This window comes from Lygodium microphyllum, chromosome 12, assembly GCF_053477565.2.
Source record: "Lygodium microphyllum isolate KBCC chromosome 12, Lygodium_microphyllum_v1.1.10, whole genome shotgun sequence".
Taxonomy (NCBI): domain Eukaryota; kingdom Viridiplantae; phylum Streptophyta; class Polypodiopsida; order Schizaeales; family Lygodiaceae; genus Lygodium; species Lygodium microphyllum.
In genome coordinates, this window is record NC_141146.1 from 39,017,077 (window position 1) to 39,044,596 (window position 27,520).

Consider the following 27,520-nt stretch of genomic DNA (forward strand, 5'->3'; position numbering starts at 1 on the left):
CTCATCCTACAACCATATCCTTTGCTTCTTCATCTTCCATATCATGCTAGTCCTTGTATTATGGCCACTATTGTCTTCGGATTCTGAAAAACACTATATTAGAGAATTTGGGAATCTCCCAAGTTCAACTCTTAAATTAGAAATAAAGATTTGACCATGTGGCTAAATCTGAATGTAATATTCTCGCTCAAAAATATTACCAAACTTGACTCCCCACACGCCGCGTAAGACCTGTGCAAGGTTATCTCCCACATTGTATTTATCGGCAATTTAATCCGTACCCCACACGCACAAAAACGAGGCCTCCGCATTATGAAATCGAGCTCAGGGGTTCAAGACTACAGAACTGCAAGAAAACACCCTCTTGGGAGGGGGAAAAATGGATAATAATGAAAATAATGCAAATTTTTTTACTAATTTCCCCAGTCGATGCATGGCTGGAGGGAAGGGAATGGGAGAAGGGGGTGATGTGGTGTAGTGGTGTCCAAGGGGGGGAGCCATGCATGGCCACGTGGTGGCTACCATCGTCCCTCCCCCTAAAGCTATAAAAACCCCCCCTTAGCCTTGCGTAGGGAGGAGGAAAGGCTGCGTGAAGGAAGAAGAGACTGAGAAGCTACCGTGCCTCACCATTGTGAAGGGAGGAAAGGAGAGGTCGCTACCATAGCCACCATGCTGGGACGAAGCCGCCGTGAGCACCGCCTAGACCTGCTGCCAGCGCCAAACCATCTGCCACCAGGCCACCGTAAATGCCACCGCTGCAGCTCCACAGTCGTGGAGAGGAGGGATTGATGCCCTGCCAATGCATTCCACCGCCACCTCTCGCCTTCAGTCGCCGTCGTAGCATTTCTGCCGAGCCGTGCTCCACATTTGCCACAACAAGTCAATTTTCCACCCCATTCGACGTCATCCTTCCACCTTTTTATTACCCCCAATCATTACCTTAATCCCCATGCTTTCTGAGAAGACCAGAAGCTTCTAAAAAGCTTCTCTAAGAAGCTGCTAAAGGGATAAGGCTTGGGCCTTGTTCCTACGCACCCTCCTTGGTTTTTAAACCGGCCTCGTAAAAGCCCCATTCCCACAAGCAAAGCTCTAACCCCGCAAGCCCTCCCATAAGCCCAAATCCCACAAGCCCCGGTATTTTCAAAGATCTGCATTTCGATGAAGGAATCTCCTACGTACGAGGGAGAAGGCACATCTTGAGCTGTCCGGAGAACGCGTAGAAGCGAGGGTAATCTGCAGTGTTCAAGTCCTTAGCGATGGCTCGCAAGAAGTCGTAGGGCGCACCTGTGGGAGGTTCCTCCCCGAGCTTACTCGTGGACATCTCCCCGTGCCCACAAGCCCAAGTTTTACGATTTTGATTCCACACAAAAGTAATGCATTAAGCACGATAACTTTCATGGAAATAGAAAGCACCTATGCATATTCAAATTCACCTAGCCTAGTTAAAATGCAATTGAGGAAAAATTTCCTATTTAATCGATTACTAGAATTAATTCATGACATGCAATTGGGATTATTGGAATTTTCAATATAATGAATGCAAATTGTCTATCCATCTTACGACCTTAGTAGCATGTTGCCTTGTCATGCATTTCAAAGTGACGAGCCTAAAACACCTATTGCCTGCACTTTTGACTAGACATGGAAAGAATAAGCGTATGTCGCATTTTTAAGAAAAATCTTCATTGTAATGGTTCATGGGAAAAAGTCGTTAACACGCGTAGGATGTTATCTGAAAAGTAATTGCATAGTACGAAAATGAATCTATGAATTTGCATGTGGCATGTGCTTGCAATATGAAATAAGCCAACACTAGTCCTACAATATTCACTTTGCATGAACTTCATTTAACTATGTTGTAGTTAGAAAAGGGTTGCATGTTGCACATTCGTCGTGCGTAAAATTCATTCATCAAGAGTTGCATTTAGGGGAAGGTTGAATGGTTTATTAAAGCATGAAATTCTAAAGCTTAGAAAAAGGATTGTAGGAATGATTCTTTGATGTTAGTCCTAGTAGGTCCTATGAAAGTTATTCTGCAAATTATTATGCGTTTTGCTTTTAACAAGAAAGAATAGGGTTATTGCGAATCTAGTGGTACGTAGAAGCAATGAATCGTGTGTTTATGTGTATTGTGACATGTTGCAACTAGTTTTCTCTTTTAGATCAAGTTTATCATCTCTAGAAATGGCTCGTCCTTGTCAAAAGACATATAGATGGAATTATCTAAATCACCTAACATGCAAGGAATTCGTATAGGCATGGTTTAGTTGATACGATAAATACCCCAATTGCTAACGAGGGTTTAGCACGTTATGGATTTGGCTTAGTTTCGCACTTGTTGCCAAGTCGAAACCCTCAAATCCTAAGGTCCTACCCACATTCACGGAATGTTGGGCCAATTGGACGCTCATGAAAATAACGATCTAGGGTTTCTACACTAAGGATCATTCGATCAAATGCTAAAACTGGGATTGAGTTGGAATCCCTAGGACCGAATGTTGTTGGCCTAGTGCAATTAGGACTGGGTTGGGTAAGAAGACACCCGAAACCCTGCTTATTGTCTAAACATAATTTCTCGACTAGGAAACACCATTCAATGGGTGAAATGATCCCATGGAATAGATGCGACACTTGTGCAACAAGTTGCAACGTCGCATGAACTTACGGTTTGATCACAAGAGAGTTTTGCCATTCCTTGGAATGAGGTTGGTAGGTTCTTGTGCAAGTTTAACTTACAAGAGGATGAGTAGTCATCCCATTACATTACCTTTCTTGGGAAAATTTTCCAAGTTAAGGAAAGATATGTAATTGCTTGGAAGCAAAGGATCAATCAAGTTAGAGCTATATGGTTGCTAGGGTTTACTGTTGATTTATGAAACCTAAGGTGTTGGTTAAGTTGGGTTAACAGGGTATGACCCTAACCCAAGGACAAAAGGGTGAACAAACAAACCCTTGGGGGATCTTGCCAACTCGCAATTGATCCCGGATCGAATGCTGGATGTATTCGGAGAGAAGGATTCACTCCCTAGCAATTAGCCAAATAAATGACTACTGGATTGATTGTGCTTGTAATTATTTAGGAGCACTGTTTGCATTGTTTGCTCAAAGAACTAAAAGATTGAAAGTTAATTAATGCTTCAGGTTGAAGGCCTGAAGGGAGAGGTAGTATCAGTTAGCCTCCACTATCTACCTGACCCTAACCAAGGGGGTTGTTAGCCGTGCCAAGAACGTGGACCGAACCCACCGTGTGAGGTCTCTCTGTTGAGCGCTACTTGGAGCAGGAGGACGCTTGGGTGCCAGTGGGGGCTCTAGCCGTAAATCCCTTGCCTTCCGGGCCCTGCACAAGAGGCCAATGTGACTCGGGATTGGATCTTGAGGCCCGTATACTAGTCTGCGGGCGGAATCTTGGATTAGTAATCCCTATGGATTGCTCGATAGCCTTCGGGCGGATTATGGATTGCCTTCAGACAGATTATGGAATAGCCTGCAGGATGGATTTTATGGATGTGTTCCAAAGATAAATAAGATAACCTCTTGAAAAGGAACTTGTTTGACATTGTTTTTCTATGTCAAATGCTAAGATTACGTGAAGGAACCAGTGTCTAACTGGCTAATTAAGGAAGTTGCTTGATGCATGTCCAACTAGTTGTGGTAGGTAATTAGATAACTAAAGCAACCTTGAGGAAAGTGCAGTGGATGTGGCCATGGGTCCGTCCTAGGGATGGGTGGTCTAGGTTGGCCGGGAACTTTTCTCAATCAAAATGGACAGAAAGGAGCTCTTCTCAAAGGAAATGAACAGCAAGGGCGTTGACCTAGAGTTTAGGTTACTAAAATCCTGATTTATACTATTTTAGGGAAACAGAATGGGACTATGCCTTATGGGCAGAGAGGTTGAGCCTTGCAATCCTCTCGTTTCCCATTCTCTTTGAACCAAGTGCAGCACAAATCCGCTTCATCCCTGGTGTTTCTACATAAAGTAGTTCACTTGGGTTTCGACCGCTAGCTGTCGTTTAGGAAAGTGACCATTAGGGGAAACCCTGATTCAGGTCGGTCCTAAGTGGGAACAGCCGGAATACTTCTGCTACATGGCAGACTTGGAAAGACCTAGAACGCAAACCCCGTAACGTTCCATGGGAGTGCCGGGCTGAGCTTTCTAGACTCTCTTTCTGATGGACTGCTAAGACGTGTCCTGAAAGGGAACAGGCGAACACGTTACAGTTGGTATCGAAACTCTGATTCAGGTCGGTGGTCCTAAGTGGGAAGGGCCAGAATACTTCCGCTACATGGCAGACTTGGAAAGACCTAGAACGCAAACCCCGCAACATTCCATGGGAGTGCCGGGCGGAGCTTTCTAGACTATCTTTTCGATGGACTGCTAAGACGTGTCCTGAAAGGGAACATGTGGACATGTTACAGTTGGTATCAGAGAGAACCAATGAAGGATCTGTCTTTATAAGGTAACTTAATAAGAAGAAGTAAAGAAAATGTTGATGTTAAGAACATTTCCTTACTTTCGATACTATCTTGTAGAATTATGAACCATGGAATAGACTCTTAGTGTTCCAAGTTATGTTTATGACTGCGATGCATGCCTTGGATTATCGACGAAGGATCGATATGATGAACATCCTAGACCGTATTTAAAATCCATCGCCTCTGTACGTGGAACGGAGATGGATAGGTAGGCGAAGAGAGTTTAAGGTCAAAATCGGGGACAAAGAAAGAAAGCAAGGATCAACAATGTCAATAACTTTGTCCCTACCCAAGGTAATGGCTGCAATCTCCGTTGTTTCCATTGCAACAAGCCCGGTCATTTCAAAAGGAAATGTCCCAAACTTGGTGGAGGACAATGGCAAGGACCTTTCCAAGGAACCACCCGTGGCCAAGGAGCCGCCACCCGAGGCAGAGGAAGTACCGCTTGTGTTGCCAACAGGGAAATGTGCAAAGAAGAAGACCCGACCATGGAAGCAGATTTTGAGAGGGCAACAGTCCATGCCGCCCTTCACAAGAAAGGCTCGAATCACCAGTTTTTGGTGATTCAGACACCATCGGACTATCAAGGTAAAGGCTTCAAAACCTTGATTGATTGTGGCAGTATGCATTCCTTTATCTCACCAGCTTATGCAAGAAGATTAGGAATAGCCACAATAAAAGCACCTACCTTGCTTGTGGAATTAGCAAATGGTCGTGAGGTCACTTTGTACCAAGCAAACTGCTAAGGTGGAATTCTTTCTGGGAGGAAAGTCGACATCGGTCAAATTCAGGGTCATGAACCTAGGTATCCATGAGAGTTTGCTCGGAATGGATTGGCCTAAACCTAATGACGCCCACATTCATTGTGAAAAGGGCCAAGTTTCCTTTCGAGACTCTGAAGGGGAATTGGTTACAACTCAAGGAGAGGCTGAAGAGCCGAAAATTCAATTGGCCAAGGCATCTCGGATTATAAAGGGAGTTAGAAAGGGACTACCTATCTACTTAATTAAGCTTAATAAGCTAGATCAGAAGCATGAATCTAATGAAGGACCCTCATGGCTAAAGGAGTACGTGGATTATTTCCTGAAGAGCTGATAGAACTTCTGCCTCAAAGGGAAGTTGATCATGAGATCAAGCTAGTGCCGGGAGCTACGCCAATTGCAAAGAGGCCTTATAGAATGTCCATCCCAGAAGAAATTGAGCTGAAGGAGCAACTCAAGAAACTATTAAATCAGGGCTACATCGATCCTAGCAGTTCACCATGGGGAGCTCCAGTGCTGTTCCAGAAGAAGAAGAATGGAACGCTTCGGCTGTGTATTGATTACAGAGGGTTGAATCAATCAACCATTAAGAACAAGTACCCTATTCCTAGAATAGATGAACTTCTTGACCATCTTCAAGGTGCAAAGATATTCTCCAAGATTGATCTCAGGTCTGGATACTATCAGATAAGGATCAAGGAAGAAGATATCCCAAAGATGGCATTCAACACAAGATATGGACACTTTGAGTTCCTAATCATGTCATTCGAGCTTATGAATGCACCTGCCACCTTCAACAGGTTAATGCAGGATATCTTTAGGCCATATCTTGACGACTTTGTATGCGTCTTCTTCGATGATACCTTAGTCTATTCCAAACAGGAAGAAGATCATGAACCCCATCTTCTCATTGTCCTTGAGATAATGAGGGCACACAAGCTTTATGCCAAAATGAAGAAGTGTGCATTCTTCAAGCATCAGATTGAATATCTGGGAATCATCATATCAATAGAAGGAATCTCAGTGGATCTGGCCAAAGTCAGAGATGTTCTAGAATGGCCAATACCAACAACTGTAAAAGAAATACACAGTTTTCTTGGATTGATAGGATGGTATAGGGTTTTTTCAAAAACTATGCTTTGATTGCAGCACCTCTGTGACAGATTTACTAAAGAAGCAAACATCGATTGCATGGTCAACTGTCGAACAATCTAGCTTTGATAAATTAAAGCAAAGTTTGGTATTAGCACCTATCCTAAAACCTCCGGACCTCAGTAAGGAGTTAGAAGTAGTAATTGATGCTAGCACGCTTGCCTTAGGATGTGTGCTTATGCAAGAAGGTCATCTTGTAGCATACTCTTCAAGGAAACTGAAGAGCCATGAGAAGAATTATGCTACCCATGACCTAGAGCTGTTAGATGTCATCCATGCTCTCAAGCTTTGGAGACATTACCTACTGGGTAACAAGTTTACCCTAGTGACGGATCATAAAAGTCTCAAGTGGATCTTTACCCAAAATGAACTCAACATGAGGCAACGTCGGTGGATTGAAGTGCTGGAGGAGTATGATTTTGAAATTAAATACTGGCCTGGAAAGGAGAATGTAGTTGCTAATGCACTCAGTCAACAAGGCATTCCTTAATTCTCCAATCTTGCAAAATCCATCGACAGCTAGATCTCTAGCCACAAAGGTATCCATGCCAAACAACCCAATACTTGAGCTAGCTAGAGAAGAAGCTTGCCATGATCCAACCTATCAGAAGATGCTAAGGGAGATCCCTATCAAGGATCAAGACCCGAAACTACAAGCTAAGTATCACGAATTCTCTATCAATAGTTGACTTGTCTACTATAGAACGAGATTATATATACCGGTAAGCCAGTCACTCAAGCAAAAGATACTTTGGGAAGCTCATGATTCCCCTTTTTCAGGACATCCTGGCTATGCCAAGACCCTCAATTCAGTCAGGAAAAGCTATTATTGGGAGAGGCTTAAAGGTGACATTCTCAAATATGTCACTAAGTGTTTTTCTTGTCAACATATTAAGGCCGAACATGTCAAAATGCCAGGAAAGTTGCAACCACTTGACATTCCTCAAATGAAATGGGAATTCATCAGTATGGACTTTGTTGTTGGCCTACCCCAAGTTGAGGGAGGATACAACTCCAGTATGGTTGTGGTTGATATGCTTACTAAGGTTGCACACCTTATTCTTGTTAAGACAAACTATAAAGCCTGAGACATTGCAAGGTTGTTCATCAAGGAGATATTCAAGCTACATGGGTTGCCAAGAAGAATCATTAGTGATCATGATGCTCTCTTCACATCACACTTTTGGAGAGCCATCTTTGAAGCCATTCAGACTCAACTCTGTTTTAGTACAGCTTACCATCCCCAAACCGATGGTCAAATGGAGCAAGTCAACCAAGTCATCGAGGATATGCTAAGGGCACATTGCTGCTGTGAACCAAAAAGGTGGATTCAATACTTGCCATTGGTTGAGTTTGCCTACAATGCTTCTTACCAACAAAGTATTCAGATGACCCCTTTTCAAGAATTGTATGGGCATGACTGTCGAAGTCCTTTAAACTTCTCGAATCCAACCTTGAGGGTTGAAGCTTTGAGGCAGATGCTGGAAGATATGGATGACCAAATGAAGTCAATAAGACAGGACATCCAAGCCGCCAAGGATAGACAGAAGGCATACGCGGATTTGAAACGCCAAGATAGAACCTTCAAGGAAGGAGACATGGTCTTCATTCACGTACGCCGAAAGAAGAGTTCCCTATCCTTAGGAGATTGCAAGAAGCTAAGTCCAAGGTATTGTGGACCATACAAGATCCTCAAGTGCCTAGGACCCAATGCTTATAGACTGCAACTCCTTGAGAACCTAAAGGTTCATAATGTACTACACATCAGCCTAGTGAAGAAGTATGTACCTAATCCTAGCCATGTACTTGATGACCAACAAGTTGTAATGCCTAGCCAAGGAGTCCTTGAGCTACAGCCTGACAAGATCTTAGATGTTAGGGAGAGACAATTGAGATCTAGAACCTTGAGAGAATGCCTCGTCCAGTGGAAAGATTATCCTGAGGAGGATGCCACTTGGATGGATGAAAGCACTCTCAACCAACAATAACCCCAGTTCTTCTCAAGATGAGGACATCTCGATTCCTCCAAGGAGGAGAGAATGTAATATTCCTGCTCGAAAATATTACCAAACTTGACTCCCCGCACGCTACGTAAAATCTGTGCAAGATTATCTCCCGCATTGTATTTACCGACAGTTTAATCCTACCCCACACGTGCAAAAATGAGGCCTCTACATTGTGAAATCGAGCATGGCGGTTTAAGACTGCATAACTGCGGGGAAACACCCTCTTGGGAGGGGAAAAAATGGATAATAATGAAAGTAATGAAAAAAAAAATACTAATTCCCCCATCCGATGCATGGCTGGAAAGAAGGGAATGGGAGAACGGGGTGATGTGGTGTAGTAGTGTCCAGGGCGGGGAGCCATGCATGGCCACATGGTGGCTACCATCTTCCCTCCCCCTAAAGCTATAAAAATGCTCCCTTAGCCTTGGATAGAGAGGAGGAAAGGCTGTGTGAAGGAAGAAGAGCTTGAGAAGCTACCGTGCCCCATGATTGTGAAGGGAGGAAAGGAGAGGATGCTGCCATAGCAACCGTGCTAGGAGGAAGCCACTGTGAGGACTGCCTAGACTTGCCACCACCGCCAAACCATCCGCCACCAGGCCACCGTAGATGCCGTCGCTGCAGCTCTACAGTCGTGGAGAGGAGGGATTGGTGCCCTGCCAATGCATTCCACCGCCACCTCTCGCCTTTAGTAGCCATTGTAGCATTTCTGCTGCCGTGCTCCTCGTTTGCCACAGCAAGTCGATTTTCCCCCCATTTCGATGTCATCCTTCCACCTTTTTATTACCCCTAATCATTACCTTAATCCCCACACTTTCTGAGAAGATCAAAAACTTCTTAGAAGCTTCTAAAGAGATAAGGCTTGGGCCTTGTTCCTACGCACTCTCCCCGGTTTTTAAACCGAGCTCATAAAAGCCCCATTCCCACAAGCAAAGCTCCAACCCCACAAGACCTCCCATAAGCCCAAATCCCACAAGCCTCGATATTCTCAAAGATCTGCATCTCGGTGAAGGAATCTCCGACGTACGAGGGAGAAGACACATCTTGAGTTGTCCGGAGAATGCGTAGAAGCGAGGGTAATCCGCAATGTTCAAGTCCTTAGCGATGGCTCCCAAGAAGTCACAGGGCACACCTGGGGGAGGTTCCTCCCCAAGCTTACTCATGGACATCTCCCGGAGCCCACAAGCCTAGGTTTTACGATTTTGATTCCATGCAAAAGTAATGCATTAAGCACGATAACTTTCATGGAAATAGGAAGCATCTATGCATGTTCAAATTCACCTAGCCTAGTTAAAATGCAATTGAGGAAAATTTGCCTATTTGATCGATTACTAGAATTAATTCATGACATGCCTATTTGATCGTTAACACCCGTCGGATGTTATCCGAAAAGTAATTGCATAGTACGAAAATGAATCTATGGATTTGCATGTGGCATGTGCTTGCAAGATGGAATAAGCCAACACTAGTTCTACAATATTCACTTTGCATGAACTTCATTTAACTATGTTGTAGTTAGGAAAGGGTTGCATGTTGCACATTCGTCGTGCATAAAATTCATTCATCAAGAGTTGCATTTAGGGGAAGGTTGAATGGTTTATTAAAGCATGAAATTCTAAAGCTTAGAAAAAGGATTGTAGGAATGATTCTTTGATGTTAGTCCTAGTAGGTCCTATGAAAGTTATTCTGCAAATTATTATGCATTTTGCTTTTAACAAGAAAGGATAGGGTTATTGCGAATCTAGTGGTACGTAGAAGCAATAAATCACATGTTTACATGTATTGTGACATGTTGCAACTAGTTTTCTCTTTTAGATCAAGTTTATCATCTCTAGGAATGGCTCATCCTTGTCACAAGACATATAGATCGAATTATCTAAATCACCTAACATGCAAGGGATTCATATAGGCATGGTTTAGTTGATACAATAAATACCCCAAGTGGTAACGAGGGTTTAGCACGTTACAGATTTGGCCTAGTTTCGCACTTGTTGCCAAGTCGAAACCCTCAAATCCTAAGGTCCTACCCACATTCACGGAATGTTGGGCCAATTGGACGCTCATGAAAATAACGATCTAGGGTTTCTACACTAAGGATCATTCGATCAAATGCTAAAACTGGGATTGAGTTGGAATCCCTAGGTCAGCCTAGTGCAATTAGGATTGGGTTGGGTAAGAAGACACCCTAAACCCTGCTTCTTGTCTCAATATAAATCCTCAACCAAGAAATGTCGTTCAATGGGTGAAATGATCCCATGGAATAGATGCAACACTTGTGCAACAAGTTGCAATGTCGCATGGCCTTGTGGTTTGATCACAAGAGAGTTTTGCCATTCCTTGGAATGAGGTTGGCAAGTTATTGCGCAAGTTTATCTTGCAAGAGGATGAGTAGTCTCATCCTGTTACATTACCTTTCTTGGGAAAAATTGCAAAGTTTAGGGAAGATATGTAATTGTGTAATATTCCCAACCGTGAATATTGACTTCCCGCACACTGCGTACCGTAAATATTGACTTCCCGCACACTGCGTAAACCTTGTACAAAGGTTATCCCACATATTGGATTTACCGGCACTATAATGGGTAACCTGCACGTGAGGAATCGAGACCATTCGCATTGGAAAAAGCAAGCCAAGGTTCAAAATCGAAATTCCCGCGTAAACACCCTCTTGGGAGGGGCAATTTTGAATATTCAAGGCAAAATTTTTTAACTTTAATCCCTTTTCCCTAGCCGATGCATGGCTGGAGAAGAGGGAGTGTGGGGGGATGGCCCATGGATGAGTCATGGCCTGCATGGGAGGGGGGGAACCCATGCACTGGCCACGTGTGTGAGGCCTTCTCTTCCCTCCCCCCCCCTTGCCTATATGAACTCCCGTTAGGGAGAGAAGAGGGAGGAAAAGGGACGGTGCTGTGAGAGGGAGGAGGGGACGCTGCTGGCCGCCGTTGGGGAAAGGAGGGAGACCAGGGTCGTCGCCGCCGTGCAGGAAGCCGCCAGCCGCCATAGTCCGCCGCCACGGCCGCTAGACCGCCACAGTCCGCCGCCCCGCCTGGATCACGACCCCCCCCCCCCCCCTCGACATTGCTGCAGTCGACTAGAAGCTTCTTAAAAAGCTTCTAAGGGGGCTTTCTTAAGCCCCCTTCCCACTAGATCCCCATAAGTCCATTCATACCCCCCCCCCCCCCCGGGACATTGAAGAGAAGAGGAATAAGCTATAAAGCCCTCCCACAAGATCCTTCGTAAGAGGCTTCCCGTAATTAGACTTCAAAGGCCACAAGCCATCCGTGAACCCATTCCTAGCCACTCGGTGAGAGCGGAATTTAGGAGACGACAGTCGTGCGGGTTGACACAAGCTATTGGCCAATGCGGGATGCTAAGTCGGACGCCCAGGATTTTTTAGAGCTCGATTCCGAGTCCGGACGGGGAAAAAGGCCACAAAGTGGTCAAGATTTGAAAAGGTGGACCAAACTTTGGACAAGTGGTCATGACCCTTGGGGGGGGGGGGGATGTAACATTAAAATGTAGCACAAATCGTGGGCATGAAAGGAGAGGAAAAAAAACGTGGAAGCATGGCGCCTGTTCAACGGCCGAAAAATGCTCTATGGGGTGGATGGAGGCAACATGCTGGCTGTGAATACCCTGCCCAATCGACATTGGGGCTTCAATCCTCTCTGTAGGCCGATCTTATCGCCATTCTCCGCTCCTCAATTGATGGCCTGAATGCTGAGATGGAAATCTAGTCTTTCTCTCTCCTCCCTCTCTCTCTTCTAAGAGGCAGTTCATGTGTGGGAAGGAGCAATGAAGAAAGAATGATGGAGACTTGTCCGGCATGGACCGGATTGCTACATGGGCTGAGAATGGTGATTTGTGATGTTGCTGGACATGAAGGGTTGCTATTTTCCAAATCTACAGCCATGGACACAAAACCCGAAACACGCGTTTAAGCGGTAAACTAAAAAATTACAAAGAAAATTTAGTGTTTTATGCTTTTGATTGATGGAATGCCGTTCATATGGACTAGGATTTGATTATGTTGCTGATTCTTCTGAGTTCTTACTGTTTATAACCAGAAATTATGAAAAACATGCATTTCATGGCTCGAAATAATGTCAAGAAACCCGAAAACCATGAAAAATGGGGAAAAACAAGGGTTTTGGGCGTATAAATGGGGAAAACCGTCGATACACATCAACTAATCTTTCAATTTTGTTGCAAATGAACTAAGGGCCACAGCCCATAATCTGGTTTTCATTTTCAGCAATTTAAAAAATACAAGAAAATGAAAAAATGGCGGGAAAATGATAAAAACACCATGGAAAATAGGGGAAAAATACATTTGGGGCTACGAAAAATATAGAAAAATAGGATTTATGTTTGTTGATGTATAGCAAGGCTGGGGCATGAAGTTATGCTTCAGTTCAGCCTTGTTTATATGTTTTAGTGCGTGTTTCCTTCCTTTCTCCACATAAAATGACAAGGAAACCCTAAAAGAAATGAATGCAATGATGCCCTATCAACGGGGAAGGGTAGAGTTGTGGAAAAAATGGTTAAATGCCGCTGAGCATGAGGAATAATTTGCTGATTTTATATGCATTGCATCTAGGATGGAATAATAATGATAAAAATTAAAACCTAGTAGCACGAAGATTACTTCGGTGCTAGGTGTTGCAGCGAAGCACAAAGCGGTTAGAAAGAAAAGCATGAAAGAGATGTTTTGCACTTGCACGCTGCTGGTTTTTAAAATGTTTGAGCACTAGGCATCCACCTCTTTGCATGATCATTTAGAGGAAATTAAAAGTATCAGAGTTAGCTCCTGGATATGCATAGCAATTGTTTTCAGTAGGCCTGTGACCCACCGTTGAGAGCGTGAGGTTCCTATCCTGTAGGCTAGTCGAGGGTTATAGGGGAAGTCAAGTAAGGACAATGGTACATTCCTGGATACGTTTATTTGGTACCTTGAGTGACGTTTGTGCGAAATGTCTAAATGTTGAGCGACGCATCGAGGGGCCAATCCCCAAGGTGTAGGAGAGTCGCAGAGGGTTGACGGCATTCAGCCGTAGGAGGAACCCCATGTGTAAGTGATTCGAGCCTTTTGGCTATGTGAAAGGGACTCCCTCTAAGGAGTAATATTGGGTTAGGATCTGTTGGACTACAACGTATTACAAACGCAATGTTTAGGAAGGCAGAGATTTTTATAGACGCTCCTGGCCGCGAGGCCGAGGGGTTGTCTTGTGCGTAGTGACGAGGTCCGGCTAGTGCATGAGCCAGTGCCGGCCCGTTTTTTGGTCCATCACTCGGGTTTTTCCTAAAGAATTCATCCACAAGCACCATTTATCCAAAGTCCCGCAAAGGAATCTCCTGCGTACGATGGAAAAAGGCAAAGGTGTGGAGGCTGCATACCAAGGCAAGTCAATTCATAGACCGCAAAGGCAACCCAGAAGCCGAAACCACGCCTACGATGGCCCCTAAAAAGTCACAAGGTGCGCCTGCGGGAGGTTCATCTCCAAGCATTCAAGTGGATATCTCCCCGAGCCCACAAGTCCAGGTTTTTTCGAGTTTATTCTCGCATAAAGAAATGTTTAGGCGCGCTTAATTCCATAAGGGAGAATGCATTTTACGCTTATTTTTAATGTGGCAGCGTTAAAAATACATTTGATAAATTATCTCATTAAACATTAGACAAGGTTGATGCATGTCATGAAATTGAAACGGTTGCAAGTCCAGAGTTGTTCGCCTTAAAAGACTAGCTGCATGTTGCTATTTTGGAACATTATCAAAGTAATGAGTCTAAACATATAGGGCAAAGAAATGAAATTGATAAGTGCATTTGGTTACTAGACATGGTGGGAATAAGCGTGTGCTGCATTTTAGGCAACATCTTCCTTGTAATGATTCATGAGGAAAAGTTAACACCCATAAGATATTATCCGAAAAGAAATAGAAGAGTACGAAAATGATCTTATGGACTTGCAAGTAGCATGTAACATGGAATAAGTTAACACTAGCTTTAGTTTGGTATGAACTTCATTAACTACATTGTAGCTAGGGGAAAGTTGCGTGTTGCATAGTCATCATGCAGAAATTTCATTCATCAGGAGCCGTATTTAGGAAAGGTCGCATGGTTTATCAAAGCATGAGATTCTAAAGTGTAGACAACAAGGTTGTAGGCATGGTTATTTGATGTAAGTCCTAGTAGGTCCTAGGAAAGTTAGTACCCAAATTATCATGCATTTTTACTATACCAAGGAAAGATAGAGTTATTGTGAATCATGTGATGCGTAGAAGCAATGAATCACATGTTTACATGTATTGCAGTAGTTGCAACTATTTTTCCTCCCTTAGATCTAGTTTATTGTCTCTAGGAAGGATTCATCCTTGTCGCGAGACAAGCATAGTGAATTACCCAAATCACCTAGCCACAAAGGATTCATATGGGCATGGTTCAATCGATACGATAGATACCCCAAACATTAACTAGGGATTAGCACGTTAAGGATTCGGCCAAGTTTTCCCATTGTCGCTAAGTCGGAACCTTCAAACCCAATAGTCCAAACCATATTTCCAAAAATGTTGAGCTAATTGGATGCTCATGTAAAAGCTAGGATTCCTACCTTAAGGACCAAGCGTCCAAAATGATGAAACTCAAATTGAGTTGGAACCCTGGGACTAAACGTTGTCGATTTAGTGAAATTAGGGATGGGTTGGGTAAAAAGACACCCCAAACCCTCCTTCTCGCCTGAAGTTAATTCCGTGACCTGAATACGCCATTCATTAGGTGAAATGATCTCTTGGAATGGAGGCGACACTTGTGCAATAAACTGCAACGTCACTCAACCTTGTGGGTTGATCGTAAGAAGTTTTGCCATTCCGTGGATTAAGGTTGGCAGGTTCTTGCGCAAGTTTAACTTGCAAAGGGGAAAGGGTAGTCATCCTCTTACTCCATCCTCATTAGGGAAAATTTGTCAAGTTAAGGGAAGCTAGGTATTTGCTTGGACGCAAATGATTAGTCAATAAACTAAAGCGACATGGTCGCCGGAATCTACCACAAACAAAACCTAAAGTATTGGCAGGGTATGACCCTAACCCAAGGACGATAGGAATCTTGCCAAGTTGCAATTGATTCCGGATCGAATGCGGGTTGCATTCGGAGAGAAGGAGTCACTCCTTAACAGTTTGCCAGCTAAACGTCCACGGGAATTGATTGTGCTTGTAACAGTTTAGAAAGCACTGTTTGCATTGTTTGCTCAATGAACTAAAGGATGAAAAGATATCTAAATACTTCAGGTTGAAGGCCTGAAGGGAGAGGCAGCTTCAGTTACACCCGACTACCTGCCTGACCCTAACCAAGGGGGTTGTTGACCGCGCCGGGAACGTGGACCGAACCCGTCGCGAGAGGTCTCTCCGTTGAGCTCTACTTGGAGCAGGAGGACGCTTGGGTGCCAGGGGGGGCTCTGGCCGTAAATCCCTCGCCTTCCGGGTCCTGCACAAGAGGCTAACGTGACTCGGGATTGGATCTCGAGGCCCGCATACTAGTCTACGGGCAGAAGCTTGGAATAGTGATCCCTGGTGGATTACTGGATAGCCTTCCGGCGGATTATGAACAAGCCTACGGGCGGAACTCCTTGTATTTCAAAGATAAAAGGATAAAATGATAATAAAGAAGTTGTTTGACATTGTTTTTCTATGTCACGTGATAAGATTACGTGAAGGAACCAGTGTTTAACAGGGGTAATCAAAGAAGCTGTTTGTTATATGTCACATTAATGTGTTAGGTAATTACATAACTAAAACAAACCGAGGAAAGTGCGGAGGATGGACCATGGGTCCGTCCTACGGATGGGTGGTCCCGGTTAGCCGAGAACTTTTCTCAAAAATCTCGAAGAGCAGCGGGAGGTTCATCGAAAGCAATGACCGAGAATTATGTTTTACCTAATTTACGCTGTTTTAGGGGAACGGAATGGGACTATGCCTTATGGCAGAGAGGTTGAGTTTTGCATCCCTCTCGTTCCCATTCTCCTTGAACCAAGTGCAGCGTGATTCCGCTTCGGACCTGGTGTTTCTGCGTAAAGTAGTTCGCTCGGGTCTGACGCTAGTTGCTGCTAGCTAATGACCAAACAGGAAAACCCAAATTCAGGTCGATCCTAAGTGGGAACGGCCAGGATACTTCCGGTACGTGGCAGACGTGGGAAGACCTAGATCGCAAGTCCCGTAACATTCCATGGGAGTGCCGAGCGGAGCTTTCTAGACATCCTTTCCGATGGACTGCTAAGACGTGTCCGGGATGATTCTAGGGGACACGTTACAGTTGGTATCAGAGCAAACCAACAAAGGATTTGTTTTTAGGAAATTTTAATAAGACGAAGTAAAGCAAATGCCACTGTCCCAAACATTTCCTTACTTTGATTGCTGTCTTCCAGAATTATGAAGCATGGAACAGGTTCTTAGTGTTCCGAGTCATGTTTATGACCGCGATGCATTCCACAGATTATCGACAAAGGGTTGAGATGATGAACATCCTAGACCGCATTTACAATCCATTGCCTGTGTACATGGAACAGAGATGGATGGGTGTTTCAGGGATCTATTACATAACTGTCTATCGACCTGCGTACCTTCAAATTAACTTGAAGAGAATCAAGTGGATGGAGGATTTGAAGATCGTAAAGCTGTTCGTCTTTGTTGAGGCTCACGCGAACGCGTCCCTACAGGTCGGGGGTCGAAGGGTTAACCAGAATAAGTATGTGTACGGAGAAGTGATTCAAAGAATCCCTGCCGTCCGAATCAAGGTTTTGGAGCGTCATGTGAAGAAGGGATATCTAAGGAAAAGATACCCTAATCTTCCAATGAACTATCGATTCCTGAAAATCGATGAGCCCAATCCGTACTACTACTCAGTTCCTGTAGCTGAATGCAATAATATCTTATTCTCCTCGAATTAATGTATCAACTTGTTCCATCGCCCCAAGAAATAATTGTACCTCGAAAGGGCTATGCTGATATGAATGGAATAAAACTTTTTTTTAAATCAACGATTGTCTCGACTATGAATATTGATAAAGAAGTAAAGTGATTTGGTCACTTGGCTAAAGGAATATGTGGACGTAGTTTCTGAAGATTTAATAAAACTCCCACTTGAAAGAGAAGTAGATCATGAGATCAAGCTAGTAATAGGAGCTGCGCCAATTGCGAAGAGACCCTATAGAATGTCTATACCGGAAGCAATTGAGATGAAAGAAACAACTCAAGCAACTACTAGATTAGGGCTACATCCGTCCTAGCAGTTCACCATGGGAAGCACCAGTACTGTTCTAGAAAAAGAAAGTTGGTACACTTCGACTATGTATTGATTACAGTGGGTTGAATCAATCAACAGTCAAGAACAAGTATCCTATTCCTAGAATAGATGAGCTTCTTGACCGCCTTCAAGGTGCAAAGATCTTCTCCAAAATTGATCTCAGGTCAGGTTACTATCAAATTAGGATCAAGGATGAGGATATTCCAAAAACGGCCTTCAATACAAGATATGGGCACTTTGAATTCTTGGTTATGTCATTCGGGCTTACAAATGCATCTGGCACCTTCAATAGATTAATGCAGGATATTTTTAGACCATATATTGATGATTTCGTGCTTGTCTTCTTCGACGACACTTTAGTCTATTCTAAACAGGAAGAAGATCATGAACCTCAACTACGGATTGTTTTGGAGACAATGAGGTCTCATAAGCTGTATGCAAAAATGAAGAAGTGTGCATTCTTCAAACGTCAGATTGAATATCTAGGATTCATAGTATCATCAGAAGGAATATCAGTAGATCCAGCCAAAGTCAGAGATGTGCTTGAATGGCCAATACCAGTATCCGTCAAAGAGATACGTAGTTTTCTTGGCTTGACAGGATGGTATAGGGTCTTTATAAAAAATTATGCTTTGATTGCAGCACCTCTTACCGACTTACTAAAGAAGCAGACTTCTATTACATGGTCAACTCCCGAGCAAAATAGCTTCGACCAATTGAAGCAAAGTTTGGTATCAGCACCGATCCTAAAACTTCTAGACCACAGTAAGGAGTAGAGGAAGTAACTGATACTAGCATGCTTGCCTTAGGATATATGCTCATGTAGGAAAATCATCCTATAGCATAATCTTCAAGAAAATTGAAGAGTCATGAAAAGAATTATGCCATGCATGATCTGGAGTTATTAGCTGTCATCCATGCTCTAAAGCTTTGGAGACATTACCTGTTGGGTAACAGGTTTACTCTAGTAACCGATCATAAGAGTCTCAAATGGATTTTTACCCAGAACGAGCTCAACATGAGGCAACGTCGATGGATTGAAGTATTGGAGGAGTATGATTTTGAAATCGAGTATCGACCAGGGAAAGAGAATGTAGTTGCCGATGCACTCAGTCGCAAGGCATTCCTTAATTCTCTAAAAATCCATCAATAGCTAGATCTCTGGCTACAAAGGTATCTATACCAAGCAATCCTATTTTCGAACTAGCTAGAGAGGAAGTATGCCAGGATCCAGTCTATCAAAAGATGCTAAGGGAAATCTCTATCAAGGACCAGGAACAAAAGCTATAGGTCAAAGGTCATGAATTCTCTGTCAATAATGGACATGTCTACTATAAAATGAGAGCATGTATACCGGCAAGCCAGTTACTTAAACAGAAGATATTGTGCGAAGCTCATGATTTCACTTTCTCGGGACATCAAAGCTGCGAAGGATAGACAGAAGGCATACACGGATTTGAAGTGTCAAAGTAGAATATTTGAGGAAGGAGACATGGTCTTCATTCACGTATGCCCAAAGAAGAGTTCTCTATCCTTAGGAGATTGCAGGAAGCTAAGTCCAAGGTATTGTGGACCATACAAGATCCTCGAGTGCTTAAAACCTAATGCTTATAGACTGCAACTCCCTGAAAACCTAAAGGTTCATAATGTATTCCATATCAGTCTATTGAGGAATGAAGTATGTACCTAACCCTAACCATGTACTTGATGACCAACATATTGCAATGCCTAGTCAAGGAGTCCTTGAACTAAGGCCGGACAAGATTTTAGATGTTAGGGAGAGACAGTTAAGATCTAGAACCTTGCCTTGTCCAGTGGGAAGATTATCCCGAGGAGGATACCACTTGGGTGGATGATAAGCACTCTCAACCATAAATATCCCCAGTTTATCTCGAGATGAGGACATCTCGATTCTTCTAAGGGGGAGAGAATGTAATATTCCCAACCGTGAATATTGACTTCCCGCACACTGCGTACCGTAAATATTGACTTCCCGCACACTGTGTAAACCTTGTACAAAGGTTATCCCACATATTGGATTTACCGGCAGTATAATGGGTAACCTGCACGTGAGGAATCGAGACCATTCGCATTGGAAAAAGCAAGCCAAGGTTCAAAATCGAAATTCCCGCGTAAACACCCTCTTGGGAGGGGCAATTTTGAATATTCAAGGCAAATTTTATTTTTACTTTAATCCCTTTTCCCCAGCCGATGCATGGCTGGAGAAGAGGGAGTGTGGGGGGATGGCCCATGGATGAGTCGTGGCCTGCATGGGAGGGGGGGAACCCATGCACTAGCCACGTGTGTGAGGCCTTCTCTTCCCTCCCCCCCCCTTGCCTATATGAACTCCTGTTAGGGAGAGAAGAGGGAGGAAAAGGGACGGTGCTGTGAGAGGGAGGAGGGGACACTGCTGGCCGCCGTTGGGGAAAGGAGGGAGACCAGGGTTGTCGCCGCCGTGCAGGAAGCCGCCAGCCGCCATAGTCCACTGCCACGGCCGCCAGACCGCCACAGTCCGCCGCCCCGCCTGGATCACGACCCCCCCCCCCCCCCCCTCGACGTTGCTGCAATCGACTAGAAGCTTCTTAGAAGCTTCTTAAAAAGCTTCTAAGGGGGCTTTCTTAAGCCCCCTTCCCACTAGATTCCCATAAGTCCATTCATACCCCTCCCCCCCCCCCCCCGGGACTTTGAAGAGAAGAGGAATAAGCTATAAAGCCCTCCCGCAAGATCCTTCGTAAGAGGCTTCCCGTAATTAGACTTCAAAGGCCACAAGCCATCCGTGAACCCATTCCTAGCCACTCGGGTTTTTCCTAAAGAATTCATCCGCAAGCACCATTTATCCAAAGTCCCGCAAAGGAATCTCCTGCGTACGAGGGAAAAAGGCAAAGGTCTGGAGGCTGCATACCAAGGCAAGTCAATTCATAGACCGCAAAGGCAACCCAGAAGCCGAAACCACGCCTACGATGGCCCCTAAAAAGTCACAAGGTGCGCCTGCGGGAGGTTCATCTCCAAGCATTCAAGTGGATATCTCCCCGAGCCCACAAGTCCAGGTTTTTTCGAGTTTATTCTCGCATAAAGAAATGTTTAGGCGCGCTTAATTTCATAAGGGAGAATGCATTTTACGCTTATTTTTAATGTGGCAGCGTTAAAAATACATTTGATAAATTATCTCATTAAACATTAGACAAGGTTGATGCATGTCATGAAATTGAAACGGTTGCAAGTCCAGAGTTGTCCGCCTTAAAAGACTAGCTGCATGTAGCTATTTTGGAACATTATCAAAGTAATGAGTCTAAACATATAGGGCAAAGAAATGAAATTGATAAGTGCATTTGGTTACTAGACATGGTGGGAATAAGCGTGTGCCGCATTTTAGGCAACATCTTCCTTGTAATGATTCATGAGGAAAAGTTAACACCCATAAGATATTATCCGAAAAGAAATAGAAGAGTACGAAAATGATCTTATGGACTTGCAAGTAGCATGTAACATGGAATAAGTTAACACTAGCTTTAGTTTGGTATGAACTTCATTAACTACATTGTAGCTAGGGGAAAGTTGCGTGTTGCATAGTCATCATGCAGAAATTTCATTCATCAGGAGCCGTATTTAGGAAAGGTCGCATGGTTTATCAAAGCATGAGATTCTAAAGTGTAGACAACAAGGTTGTAGGCATGGTTATTTGATGTAAGTCCTAGTAGGTCCTAGGAAAGTTAGTACCCAGATTATCATGCATTTTTACTATACCAAGGAAAGATAGAGTTATTGTGAACCATGTGATGCGTAGAAGCAATGAATCACATGTTTACATGTATTGCAGTAGTTGCAACTATTTTTCCTCCCTTACATCTAGTTTATTGTCTCTAGGAAGGATTCATCCTTGTCGCGAGACAAGCATAGTGAATTACCCAAATCACCTAGCCACAAAGGATTCATATGGGCATGGTTCAATCGATACGATAGATACCCCAAACATTAACTAGGGATTAGCACGTTAAGGATTCGGCCAAGTTTTCCCATTGTCGCTAAGTCGGAACCTTCAAACCCAATAGTCCAAACCATATTTCCAAAAATGTTGAGCTAATTGGATGCTCATGTAAAAGCTAGGATTCCTACCTTAAGGACCAAGCGTCCAAAATGATGAAACTCAAATTGAGTTGGAACCCTGGGACTAAACGTTGTCGATTTAGTGAAATTAGGGATGGGTTGGGTAAAAAGACACCCCAAACCCTCCTTCTCGCCTGAAGTTAATTCCGTGACCTGAATACGCCATTCATTAGGTGAAATGATCTCTTGGAATGGAGGCGACACTTGTGCAATAAACTCCAACGTCACTCAGCCTTGTGGGTTGATCGTAAGAAGTTTTGCCATTCCGTGGATTAAGGTTGGCAGGTTCTTGCGCAAGTTTAACTTGCAAAGGGGAAAGGGTAGTCATCCTCTTACTCCATCCTCATTAGGGAAAATTTGTCAAGTTAAGGGAAGCTAGGTATTTGCTTGGACGCAAATGATTAGTCAATAAACTAAAGCGACATGGTCGCCGGAATCTACCATAAACAAAACCTAAAGTATTGGCAGGGTATGACCCTAACCCAAGGACGATAGGAATCTTGCCAAGTTGCAATTGATTCCGGATCGAATGCGGGTTGCATTCGGAGAGAAGGAGTCACTCCTTAACAGTTTGCCAGCTAAACGTCCACGGGAATTGATTGTGCTTGTAACAGTTTAGAAAGCACTGTTTGCATTGTTTGCTCAATGAACTAAAGGATGAAAAGATATCTAAATACTTCAGGTTGAAGGCCTGAAGGGAGAGGCAGCTTCAGTTACCCCCGACTGCCTGCCTGACCCTAACCAAGGGGGTTGTTGACCGCGCCGGGAACGTGGACCGAACCCGTCGCGAGAGGTCTCTCCGTTGAGCTCTACTTGGAGCAGGAGGACGCTTGGGTGCCAGGGGGGGCTCTGGCCGTAAATCCCTCGCCTTCCGGGTCCTGCACAAGAGGCTAACGTGACTCGGGATTGGATCTCGAGGCCCGCATACTAGTCTACGGGCAGAAGCTTGGAATAGTGATCCCTGGTGGATTACTGGATAGCCTTCCGGCGGATTATGAACAAGCCTACGGGCGGAACTCCTTATATTTCAAAGATAAAAGGATAAAATGATAATAAAGAAGTTGTTTGACATTGTTTTTCTATGTCACGTGATAAGATTACGTGAAGGAACTAGTGTTTAACAGGGGTAATCAAAGAAGCTGTTTGTTATATGTCACATTAATGTGTTAGGTAATTACATAACTAAAACAAACCGAGGAAAGTGCGGAGGATGGACCATGGGTCCGTCCTACGGATGGGTGGTCCCGGTTAGCCGGGAACTTTTCTCAAAAATCTGGAAGAGCAGCGGGAGGTTCATCGAAAGCAATGACCGAGAATTATGTTTTACCTAATTTACGCTGTTTTAGGGGAACGAAATGGGACTATGCCTTATGGCAGAGAGGTTGAGTTTTGCATCCCTCTCGTTCCCATTCTCCTTGAACCAAGTGCAGCGTGATTCCGCTTCGGACCTGGCGTTTCTGCGTAAAGTAGTTCGCTCGGGTCTGACGCTAGTTGCTGCTAGCTAATGACCAAACAGGAAAACCCAAATTCAGGTCGATCCTAAGTGGGAACGGCCAGGATATTTTCGCTACGTGGCAGACGCGGGAAGACCTAGATCGCAAGTCCCGTAACATTCCATGGGAGTGCCGGGCGGAGCTTTCTAGACATCCTTTCCGATGGACTGCTAAGACGTGTCCGGGATGATTCTAGGGGACACATTACAAATTTCTTGGAAGCAAAGGATCAATCAAGTTAGAGCGACATGATCGCCAGGATTTACTATTGATTTATGAAACCTAAGCTGTTGGTTAAGTTGGGTTAACAGGGTATGGCTCTAACCCAAGGACAAAAGGGCAAACAAACAAACCCTTGGGGGATCTTGCCAAGTCACTTTTGATCCCGGATCGAATACTGGATGCATTCGGAGAGAAGGATTCACTCCTTAGTAGTTGGCCAAATAAACGACCACTGAATTGATTGTGCTTGTAACAGTTTATTGTTTGATCAAAGAACTAAAAGATGAAAAGTTAATTAATGCTTCAGGTTGAAGGCCTGAAGGGAGAGGCAATATCAGTTACCCCCGACTGTTTGCCTGACCCTAACGAAGGGGGTTGTTAGCCGTGCCGAGAATGTGGTCCGAATCCGCCGCATTAGGTCTCTCCGTTAAGCGCTACTTGGAGCAGGAGGACGCTTGGGTGCGAGCGGGGGCTCTGGCCATAAATCCTTGCCTTCCGGGCCCTGCATAAGAGGCCAACGTGACTCGGGATTGGATCTTGAGGTCCGCATACTAGTCTACGGGCCGAATCTTGGATTAGTAATCCTTGTGGATTGCTAGATAGACTTCGTGCAGATTATGGATTGCCTTCGGGCAGATTATGGATTATCCTACGGGTTGGATTTTATGGATGCATTCCAAAGATAAATAAGATAACCTGTTGAAAAGGAACTTGTTTGACATTGTTTTTCTATGTCAAATGCTAAGATTACGTGAAGGAACCAGTGTCTAACTGTCTAATTAAGGAAGCTACTTGATGGATGTCCAAGTAATTGTGGTAGGTAATTAGACAAGTAAACCAACCTTGAGGAAAGTGTGGTGGATGTGGCCATGGGTCCGTCCTACGGATGGGTGGTCCACGTTGGCCGGGAACTTTTCTCAATCGAAATGGAGAACAAGGAGCTCTTCTCAAAGGAAATGAATAACAAGGGCGCTGAACTAGAGTTTAGGTTACTAGAATCTCGATTTATGCTATTTTAGGGAAAGGAAATGGGACTATACCTTATGGGTAGAGAGGTTGAGCTTTGCAACCCTCTCATTTTCCATTCTTCTTGAACCAAGTCCAACATGAATTTGCTTCGTCCCTAGCATTTCTGCATAGAGTAGTTTGCCTGGGGTTCGACGCTAGCTGCTATTTAGGAAAGTGACCATTAGGGGAAACCCTGATTCAAGTCAGCCCTAAGTGGGAACGGCCAGAATACTTCCGGTATGTGGCAGACTTGGAGAGACCTAGAACACAAACCCCGTAACATTCCATGGGAGTACCGGGCGGAACTTGGTACTATCATTTATATAATATATAGAAGAAGTTTCATCTTCAAGAAAGGGGGTAACAATTTGATGATGTGACCAAATTTTGACCATCCTATAAACTCCCAAAGTATATGAAAATTTCCAAACTCCCTAATGTAGTGTTGAAAACTCATAGGCATTAGATTTCCACATCTTGAATAATTTGATTCTTTTTCCTACTATTGGAAGTTTTATGGCTGTCCCATCTAGCTCATTTAATGCATAAGTAGCATTATCAAACACATGTCTTACCACATAGGGTCCAAACCATATTTTGGAAACTTTACGCATGGCACTATGCTGGTTGTCTAAACTACTATCATAAACCAATACTCAATCCCCATCTTGTATGGTTCTTGGCCTCAATCTATGTCTTTTGTCAAACCATTCCTTGTTTTATATCCTTGTTGCCCTTAATTTTTCAACTGCAGCCTCTATGTCTTAATTCAACTCCTCTTCCCAAGGTAGCACACTCCATGTGAGTGTCATATCTTCTATCGTCATGGTAGGTTTTTTACCATACATCAATTCAGCAGGCATATATCTTGTAACGGCACTATGAGTTGTTTCGTCAGTCCACAAAGCATAAGGGAGGAATCGTGGCCACTCTTTTACCTTCTCTCCACATGGTTTTGCCAATGCCTTCACAATAGGTGGATGACCTCTTTCACTTCTTCCATTTCTTTCAAGGTTATAGGCTGAGCTTATCCCCAACTATGCAAAGAAATCATGAGCTTGATATGCATCCAGCTCAGCCCTATCTCCAATAAATTTTCCCACACAACCATATCGACAAAATATCTCTTCTAATAGAAAAGTACCCCCACGGCATTTGTTATCTAAGTATGTAGAGTTTTCCCTTCTACTTGATTAGTCAAATTTTCACCGGCAAGCACAAGATATTTCATTTGCCAAAAACGTGTAGATATCGTGACTAAATCCACCACCCACTTAAAATGAAGAGACAATGGATATGTGGGTTGGAATCCATCCCTATGTCTCACAGATGAATACATTCGACATGTTGTATATATTTTCATAAAGTGAGCAACATCCTTATACATACCTTGCCACAAATATCTTTCTTTGATCTTTGTAAAAGTACCCCAAACACCTCTATGGCCATCCGACAAGCTTTCATGAAATTCTTGCTTAACATTTACTTGTGAAGCTCTATCACCCAAAATTCGCAATGGCATATCCTGTTTCTTGTTAGCATGTTTCCATAAGTATCCATCTTTTAAGAAAAACCCATAGGCTTTCGTCTTGATCTTCCTAAACTCCTCATCTAACCATTCATCTCTCTTGGTTAATGTACTAAGGTATTGACCAACTATCAACCACTCTCCTGCATATTTGTCTTCTAGAAACACTTCTACACAAGATGCAAAACATCTAAAGTGTCTTCTCTTTGTTGTCCAAGCTTTTGTTAATGATGTAGCAACACCTTGCATTGCTAAATTCACTCTTACAACATCATTTTCAACTATAAGAAAATCATCTTCTTCCTCCTCATCCACCATCCCATCTTCATTCTCATAGCGTGCCCGAGATAACATGTCTGCCACTGGGTTATCTCTTCTTGCAATATGCTGAAATTTAGGATTCAAAGATTTGATGTATGAAATCTAGCGGAGCATAGCAATGTCCAGGGTAGCACAACTAGTAATCATACCCAATACCGGAAAACAATCAGTCTCAATGACAACAACAACACCCATAAAATACTCTTTATCACATTTCAGGGGTGCCACAATTCTCGATAATTCTCTTTTTGCCTGTGGATACCTTCTCCGTCCTTCAATCAATACATTAGCATCAAAGCGAATTTCATATATTTTTCCTTCCTCGTCATCTTGCCCAACTTCCCATCCAATCCTAATTGGGCTTGTATCAATAGTAATAATGATAGGATTTCCATGTGAATAGTCAGCCTTTCTCAATGTAGGAGCTGATTTTAAGAGCTGTTTCAATTTCTTCATTACTTTGTGATGCTTTCTTTCCCAATGAAATCTTTGACCTTTCCTTAGAAGCTGATATAGAAGTTGATATAGAGTATCAAGTATATGTACAAAGTGAGGAGTCTATATCAATTAGAACACACATGCACCCAAGAATCTATGCACCTCTAATACATTAGTGCATACATCTTGAAATCTATCAATCCCATCTATTTTTATTAGTGATGAAATTCACCCATAGGGCCCACACATATGCCCAACAATCAAAACCTCTTCAACTCCAAAGATAGATTTTTCTCTAGAAAGAGTTAAATGCACCTCTTCTAGACGTGTCAAAATCCTCTCACAATCCACAATATGGTCTGCAACAAAATATCTGCACCGATGAGCATCCATCTCTTCATTATCTTCATCCAGTGCATACCCTTTGATTGGAACATCATCCAAGAAGGGCATTGTGAATTGTGATATAAAATCCCTGAGTACCCTATTCATAGCATTTGTCATACGTGCCTTTGAGTTTGTTGCACCCTGTGGGAGAGTACACATCCGTACTAACCCCAAGGGAGTCTTCATGGTTGTGATATCCTTACTCTCAATTGCAAGCTAAAACTAATCATACCCCGAGTAAAGATCACCCAAAGAATAGATCGCTCTGCTTGCAAAAGCCTTTGCAAATTCATCAACCATAAGACCTACACCCACATTTCTTATGGTCACTTTATTGA